Here is a 9,423-nt window from a genome sequence, read left to right as displayed (position 1 = left end):
TTTTGTTGTCACATAAGAGTAAGGGCTGTTGTGAAATAGGGACCTTGAGGTCATGCAAAAGATGCGTAACCCAAAGAAGTTCAGCAGCATTTGTGGCAAGAGCACGATACTCAGATTCACAGCTGGAGCATGAGACAGTAGGTTGCTTTTTGGCACTCCAAGAAACAAGATTGTTCCCAAGATAAATAGAATAGCCGGATGTAGAACGACGAGTATCGAGACAACCATCCCAGTCAGCATCTGAATAAGCGACTAGCGTACTAGGAACAGTGGATGGACGAAAGGTAAGATCAAAGTGGAGTGTTCCTTTGACATAGCGAAGAATACATTTGACAGCAAGAAAGTGATCTGCAGTAGGGGCATGCAAGAATTGACTGACAGAATTGACAGCATAGGCAATATCTGGACGCGTAATAGTCAAGTACTGAAGGGCGCCAACAAGAGATCTGTAGAGAGTTGGATCAGAGAAAGGAGATCCATCAACAGTCAGGTGTTGAGAAACAACCATGGGAGTGTGAACTGGTTTGCTATCGAGCAACTGAGCATGAGTAAGAATATCTCGAGCATATTTTAACTGACTAATAAAGAGACCATCAGGAGTGGGTGAAACTTAAAGACCAAGAAAGTAATTGAGAGAACCCAAATCTTTGGTAGCAAACTCAGAATGAAGCTTGCGAGTAAAGCTGTCAATAAGAGATGAGTTGTTGCCGGTAACAATAATGTCATCAACATAAAGAAGCAAATAGATAAGGTTAGATTGCTGATGGAAGACAAAAAGGGACGTGTCAGCGCGACTGCAAGAAAACCCAAGTGTGAGAAGAAATGAGCTAAAACACTGAAACCAAGCACGAGGAGCTTGCTTTAAGCCATAGAGGGCTTTCTTTAATAGACAAACATGAGTGGGAAATCGAGGATCAATATACCCACGAGGTTGTTCCATATGCACACGTTCAATAAGAGTTCCATTGAGAAAAGCATTCTTGACATCAAGTTGTCGAAGAGGCCATTTATTTGTGACTGCAATAGAAAGCACAACACGGACAGTGGTAGCTTTGACAACCGGACTGAAAGTGTCAGTGTAGTCAAGACCAGGAACCTGAATCTAACCTTTGGCAACAAGATGAGACTTGAAACGTTCAACGGATCCATCAGGCAAATATTTAATATGAAACACCCATTTAGAGCCCACGATGTTGGTGTTGGCAGGGCGAGAAACCAAAGTCCAAGTATCATTTTATTGTAACGCTCGAATTTCTTCATCCATGGCAGCCACCCAAGGAGGATTCTTAGCTGCAGATTTGAATTCTTTTGGCTCAGTGGATGCAAGAAGAGCAGAAAGTGTTGAGTTATGGAGTCTGCTCCCTGTATTTATAGCTTGGTCAACGGCTATATCCGATAAAGCTATATTTGGTAAAGCCATATATGGTAAAGCTATATCCGGTAAAGCTATATATGACACATAGCTATATATAGTAGATGGCTAAATCTGGTAAAGCTATATTTAGTAGACTGAACCATATATATATTCCGTCCAGTAAAGCTTTGAAATGTACTTTCTATTCTCTGTACTCTCTCTTGTTGTACATACCTGAAGTCATCAATACAAAAAATCCTTTTAGCCATAGTTCTCCTTGCAATTTTCTCTATCCTTTTCTTTGTGTTCATCTAGATCAAGCGTGTGCGTTGTTGTGCGATCCTAACAACTGGTATCAGAGCAGGCAAAATTCACCACGATCTATGAAGATGGAAAGTTCAAAGATTGGAATTGAGAAGTTCGATGGATCCGATTTCGGTTTCTGAAAAATGCAGATTGAAGATTATCTGTACCAGAAAGATCTTCACGAACCTCTGTTGGGGGTGAAGCCGGATATCATGACCACGGAACAGTGGAAGCTCAAGGATCGACAAGCCTTAGGGATGATCTGGTTGACGCTATCCAGAAACGTGGCGTTTAACATCATCAAGGAGAAGACAACGTCAGATCTGATGAAGGCGCTGTCAAATATGTATGAAAAACCGTCGGCTATGAACAAGGTGTATTTGATGCGTAGATTGTTCAATCTACAGATGTCTGAAGGTGGACATGTTACGGATCATATAAATGAATTCAATATGATCATAAGTCAACTGGGTTCGGTGGAAATTAATTTCGAAGATGAAATTAAAGCGTTGATTTTGATGTCATCCTTACCCGAGTCATGGGATACTGTTGTTGCCGCAATCAGCAGTTCCCGAGGATCTGATAAACTGAAGTTTGATGAAATTTGAGATGTAGTTCTCAGCGAAAGTATTCGCAAACGGGAAACTGGAGATTCATCAGGCAATGCTCTCAGTGTTGATCGAAGGGGAAGAAGCAAATCAAAGAGCTCAAACAAACATGGGCGTTCAAAATCAAAGAATCGGGGAAAATCTCAAAACAAATCAACCATAACGTGTTGGAGCTGTGGGGGAAAGAACACTTTCGGACAGATTGTACAAAGCTAAAGAAGAAGCAGAATCATAAATCTGAAGAGGGTGATGATTCTATATACACAACAGAAGATGCTGAGGACGTTTTAATCCTTAGTGTGGATAGCCCAGCTGAATCTTGGATTTTGGATTCAGGTGCATCGTTCCATTCGTCTCCAAGTAAGGAATTGTTTCGAAATTTCAAATCAGAAAATTTCGGGAAGGTGTATCTTGCCGACAACAAAACCTTGGAAATTGAAGGAAAGGGAGATGTCTCTATCTTGCCGACAACAAAACCTTGGAAATTGAAGGAAAGGGAGATGTCTCCATACAAACTCCAGCAGGAAATCAATGGACATTACAAGATGTCAGATACATTCCTGGTCTCAAGAAGAACCTTATCTCTATTGGTCAGTTGGATAGCACAGGCTATGCAGCAGAGTTTGGAAAGAGTTCCTGGAAAATTGTGAAGGGCGCCATGGTTGTTGCGCGTGGCACAAAATCCGGAACCTTATACACTACTGCAGAGTGTATAAACATGACTGCTGCTGCTGAGAGTGCTTCCAATTCAAGTCTATGGCACAATAGACTTTTGGACATATGAGCGTCAAAGGAATGAAGATGCTGACTTCGAAATGAGCTTTAGAAGGCTTAAAATCTGTTGATATGGGTCTTTGTGAGAGCTGCGTTATGGGCAAACAGAAACGAGTTAGTTTCACAAAGGCTGCCAGAGAACCGAAGAAGGTGCGGTTGGAAATGGTCCATACAGACGTCTGGGGACCATCTCCAGTTTCATCACTTGGTGGATCAAGGTACTACGTCATCTTCATCGATGACTTCAACAGGAAGGTATGGGTTTACTTTCTGAAACACAAGTCAGATGTGTTTACCACCTTCAAGAAGTGGAAAGCTGAAGTTGAAAATCAGACCGACTTGAAGATCAAATGCCTGAGGTCTGACAATGGAGGAGAGTACAACAAATCAGAGTTTATAACATTTTGTGCAGCTGAGGGAATTAGATTAATAAGAACAATTCCCGGTAAGGCAAGACAAAATGGTATTGCAGAAAGGATGAACAGAACATTGAATGAGCGAGCAAGAAGCATGAGGATTCATTCTGGATTGCCAAAGACATTCTGGGCTGATGCTGTGAACACAGCAACATATTTGATTAATAGAGGGCCGTCAGTACCCTTGAAGTTCAAATTGCCCGAAGAAGTATGGACAGGAAAAGAACTCAAGTACTCTCACTTGAGAACCTTTGGTTGTACTGCGTATGTCCATGTTGATACAGAGAAGAGAGATAAGCTTGATGCTAAGGCCGTGAAATGCTACTTCATAGGCTATGGCTCTGACATGTTTGGGTACAGGTTTTGGGATGAGAAAAATATGAAGATCCTAAGACACTGTGATTTGACCTTTGATGAAAATGTCATGTACAAGGACAGAGAGAAGATAAACTCTGAGACTACGAAGGAAGTGGGAGTTGAACTTGAGTGGCAAGAAAATTCAAACAGTGATGATACAACAGAAGCTCAAGAAACTCCTGATCCTATTGCTGAAGAATCAGACGTGGAGCAAGTTGCACCTGAGCAGGTGTTGAGAAGATCATCCAGAACTACCAGAGCACCAGATAGATATTCAACCTCATTACATTATCTGTTGCTGACTGACGAAGGAGAACCAGAGTCCTTTGATGAGGCCCTACAAGTGGAAGATTCAACCAAGTGGGAGCAAGCCATGGATGATGAAATGAGCTCACTTGAAAGGAATAATACGTGGGTGCTGACTGAGTTGCCCACAGGAAAGAGAGCTCTGTTAAACAAATGGGTGTTCAAAATCAAGGTTCAACCAGATGGCAGAAGGAGGTTTAAGGCTCGGTTAGTAGTTAAAGGATATTCACAAAGAAAAGGCATTGATTATGCTGAGATCTTTTCTCTAGTTGTGAAATTAACTACTATCCGAATTGTACTGAGTATTGTTGCATTAGAGAATTTGCACCTTGAGCAAATGGATGTAAAAACAGCATTTTTACATGGAGATCTAGATGAGGAGATCTATATGCAACAACCCGAAGGATTTGCAGCTCCAGGCAAGGAGCACATGGTGTGTAAGCTCAATAAGAGCTTGTATGGACTGAAACAAGCACCGAGACAATGGTACAAGAAGTTTGACACCTTCATGAGCAAGAGTGGTTTCCACAGAAGTGAAAAGGATCAATGTTGCTACCTCAAGAAATACACTGATTCTTATGTGTTTCTACTCCTGTATGTGGATGATATACTAATTGCTGGATCAAGTATGAGGGAGATAAACCACCTGAAGGCAAGCTTGTCTTCAGTATTTGAGATGAAAGATTTAGGTGCAGCGAAGCAGATCCTTGGGATGAGGATTTCTCGAGATAGATCTGCTGGCACATTAAATCTATCCCAAGAGCAGTACATTGAGAAGGTGTTGTCCAAATTCAAGATGAATAACGCTAAACCCAGGACTACCCCTTGGCAAATCATATTAAATTGTCAAAGGGGCAATCTCCCAAGACAGTTGAGGAACGTGAGCACATGGCATCAATTCCGTACGCTTCTGCAGTTAGGAGTTTGATGTATGCTATGGTCTGCACTAGACCTGACATAACACATGCAGTGGGAGTTGTTAGCAAGTATATGGCAAATCCAGGGAAGCAACATTGGGAAGCTGTGAAGTGGCTTCTGAGATATCTGAGAGATACATCCAATACTACACTTTGTTATGGCAATGGCAAAGTAGTTCTGCAAGGTTTTGTGGATGCTGATCTGAGTGGAGATGTAGACTCCAGCAAGAGCACATCTGGGTATATCTACACTATAGATGGAACAGCAGTGAGTTGGATGTCCAAGCTTCAGAAATGCGTTGCTCTTTCATCTACTGAAGCTGAGTACGTGGCCATAGCTGAAGCTGGAAAGGAGATGATATGGATGACAGACTATCTAGAAGAATTAGGCCGGAAGCAGTGCAAGAAGATCCTTTATACAGATAGTCAGAGTGCCATACAGTTGGTGAAAAACCCAGTCTATCATTCAAGGACAAAACAAATTAGAAGACAGTACCATTTCACTCGCAGGTTAGTGGAAGAAGGCGATATGTGTTTGGAGAAGATAGAGGGTGCAAAGAATCCAGCAAACATGGTGACAAAATGTGTTGATGTTGGAAAATTAAGGCTATGCAAAGCCCTAATTGGTATGGTGTAGGATCAGTCTCCAAGTGGAAGAATTGTTGAGTTATGGAGTCTGCTCCCTATATTTATAGCTTGGTCAACGGCTATATCCGGTAAAGCTATATTTGGTAAAGCCATATATGGTAAAGCTATATATGGCACATAGCTATATATAGTAGATGGCTAAATCTGGTAAAGCTATATTTAGTAGACTGAACCATATATATATCCCGTCCAGTAAAGCTTTGAAATGTACTTTCTATTCTCTGTACTCTCTCTTGTTGTACATACCTGAAGTCATCAATACAAAAAATCCTTTTAGCTAGAGTTCTCCTTGCAATTTTCTCTATCCTTTTCTTTGTGTTCATCTAGATCAAGCGTGTGCGTTGTTGTGCGATCCTAACAGAAAGAAGTCTAGATGAGCCCAAAATACCAAGATTTGCTGGATGACGAGTCTTGAATATACCAACTTTGGCTCGTGTGATCATAGGATGAGTGCCCAAAGAAGAGAAATCAACAGGAGGTTCAATAGAGGTCGAATTAGAAGTCGAGGGTGGCAAAGTGGAACCTGCAAGAGAAGTACCAACCTGCACAGACTCATCTACAAGGTCAGAACAAATATCACACAGGGATGAACTGGATCGAGGAATGTGCGGTGATGAAGTGGTTGGGGGGGATGAATCAATATGCTGAATATGTGGTTCCAAAATTTGAAATAGGAACAGAGGAAAGAGGTTGGGCCTGGGAGCTAGGGATAGCAGGAAAGTGAGTTTCATCAAATTGAGCATGGCAGGTGATATATACCTTAGTGGTGGCGGGATCAAGACAGCGGAACCCTTTATGAGCAAGACTATAACCCAAAAAAAATACAAGGAATGTTGCGGGGAGAAAACTTGTTAGGCATATAATCACGCAAATAAGGATAAACACGACAACCAAAGGGATGAAAATTGTCATAATAGAGTGTAACCATAAATGAGTTCAAAGGGTGACTTACCTCCAAGAAGTGGAGTAGGCAACCGGTTGATAATATAAGCTGCAGTGCTAGGCGTCAACCCAAAAACGAGGAGAAAGATGAGAGTGAAAGAGAAGGGTCAAGTCAGTCTCAGTCACATGACGATGTTTTCTCTCAGCACGACCATTTTGAGCAGGTGTATATGGACAAGAGAGCTGATAGAGGATGCCAGAATTACGTAAATGAGTTTTGAAACAAGTACTAGTAAATTCGGTACCACCATCGCTTTGAAATACCTTGATACGAGAAGAATATTCATTTTCCACAAATTTTTGAAATTGAAGAAAAATATCAAAAAAATCAGATTTAAATTTTAAAGGGTAAAACCAAGTGAATCGAGAATAATCATCAATAAAAATAACATAATAAAGAAATCTCGAATTTGATTTGACGGGAGAAGGACCCCAAAGATCACAATGAATAAGATCTAACACATGAGACGACCTACGTTCATTGCGGGAATAAGGCAATCGATGACTTTTCGCAAGCTGACAAGTATTACATAATGATGGAGAATGCAATAAAGACGTAAGAGAAAGATGACCTTTTCTATTTAAAAAAGAAATAACAGAATGATTCACATGACCCAAACGAGTATGCCATAAATCATATGAAGCACGTAAAGATTTGTTTCTAAGGGTTGAAATAAAAGCAGAGTTGCCGCGCTCCAGCACATATAGTCCTCCATCTCTTTTACTGGTTGCCACCACCCTTCCTGTTTGACAATTCTGGATAGTAATAAGATTATTAGTAAATGTAAAGGAGAGAGGAAAATCAGACGTTAATTTACTTATGGAAAGAAGATTTTTAGTGTGGTGAGGGACAACCAAGACATCTAATAAGTGAATATTTGGAACAGGAGAAAGAGTACCGGTGTGGGTAATGGGTATGGGATGCACCGTTTCCTACAATCACAGAGTCCTTACCCGTGTAATTTTTAGACTGATCCAGAATAGATGGGTCAGCAGTCATATGGGCCGAAGCTCCAGTGTCCAAAAACCAATCAGCAGAATCGGGTCCAGCAATAGAACATGACGTGTTAAAGGCTTCAGCAAGGTGAGCATGAGAAGAATCAGGTTGAACATATTGTTGGTTGTAGCGGTCAGCATAATGGCCCTCTTTGCGGCATATTTGGCAGTGAGGTGGTTGACGACCCTGACTTGAGTGGGTTCGTCCTTGATTAGAAGAGTTGTTTTTGTGTGAATAAAAACGACCTCGCTTGTTGGTAAACGAAGCAGGGTGGCTTCCATGGGTGCGACCACGATTAGTGGCTGTGAATGCTGTAGGAGTGGAGTTAGAGGACTCAAGGGAGCGCTGGAACAACTCAAAACTTTCAGCTTTAGAGACTAAATCTGCAAAACAGGGGATAGAGGTGAGAGCCATCTGAGCAGTAGAAAAAGCTGGAAATTTGGTGCCGAGTCCACGAAGGAACTAGTGCACTTTATCAATGTCCTCGACGGGTCTGCCAATGGCATGAAGTTGGTCACAAATTTTTTTGAAGGCACGGGCATACTCAGCAACAGGTTTGGTGCCACGTTTCATCAACTGCAAATCATCCTTGAGTCTCAGTTCACGAGCTTTCGACTGATGGCTGAACGTAGTTTCCAATGCAAGCCAAACATCACGTGCAGTAGAGAGACCAACGACAACAACCATGCTTCCTCAGTGAGAGAGGAGAGCAGGAGACAGAGAAGTCGTTGATCGGCTGCTCTCCATGCCCAATATTTGGGGTTGAGTGTTGAGGAGGTTTCTAGTTCAAAGCGAGGTGGTGGAACCATAGTTCCATTGACATGGCCCAGCATGTCTTGACTCTCAAGGAGAGGGAGAAGTTGGCTTTTCCAAAGAAGATAATTAGAGAAAGAAAGTCTGATGGGATCATATGGATTAGAGTATTGAACGGAAATAGATGATAAGAAGATTCGGAAGCCATAGAGAAGAAATGATCAGGGTTGTTAAACTAAAAGGACTTTGATATCATGTGAATATTTGCTGAATCCACCACACCTAAATGATGGTGAGAGTTCTCTTATTTGTAATCATTTACAGAATACAGAAATATGGTAAATTACAAAAATATGGAAATAACAATAAAAGGAAAGAATAATAAATCAATACAATATATTTGCCTTTAATAAAATAGCAAATATGGTAACCCGTAATGTAAGGCAAATATCTAATGAACGGTCAACTATCCTTAACACCTTCTCAATGTACTGCTCCTGGGTTAGAGTTAATGTGCCAGCAGATCTACCTCGAGAAATCCTCATCCCAAAAATCTGCTTCCGCTGCACCCAAATCTTTTATCTCAAATACTGAAGACATGCTTGCCTTCAGGTGGTTTATCTCCCTCGTACTTGATCCAACAATCAGTATATCATCTACATACAGGAGTAGAAACACATAAGAATCAATGTATTTCTTGAGGTAACAACACTGATCCTTTTCACTCCTGTGAAAATCACTCTTGCACATGAAGGAGTCAAACTTCTTGTACCATTGTCTCGGTGCTTGTTTCAATCCCTACAAGCTCTTATAGAGCTTACGCACCATGTGCTCCTTGCTTGGAGATGCAAACCCTTGGTTGTTGTATATAGATCTCCTCATCTAGATGTCCATGTAAAAACAATGTTTTTGTTGGCTTTTTGGCCCTTAATCTTAAATAATTAATTAATTGATGTTTTGATAATAACAAACCTACCTTCAATTATTAACAATTCTCAGTATTTTGTCCACAGTGTAAGGTTGAGAATAACAATTTCAACGTCTT

The sequence above is a fragment of the Cucurbita moschata genome, unplaced genomic scaffold (genome assembly GCF_002738365.1).
Source record: "Cucurbita moschata cultivar Rifu unplaced genomic scaffold, Cmos_1.0 Cmo_Scf00029, whole genome shotgun sequence".
Classification (NCBI taxonomy): Eukaryota; Viridiplantae; Streptophyta; class Magnoliopsida; order Cucurbitales; family Cucurbitaceae; genus Cucurbita; species Cucurbita moschata.
The sequence above is the reverse complement of the archived record's forward strand: the minus strand, read 5'-3'. Positions refer to the sequence as shown.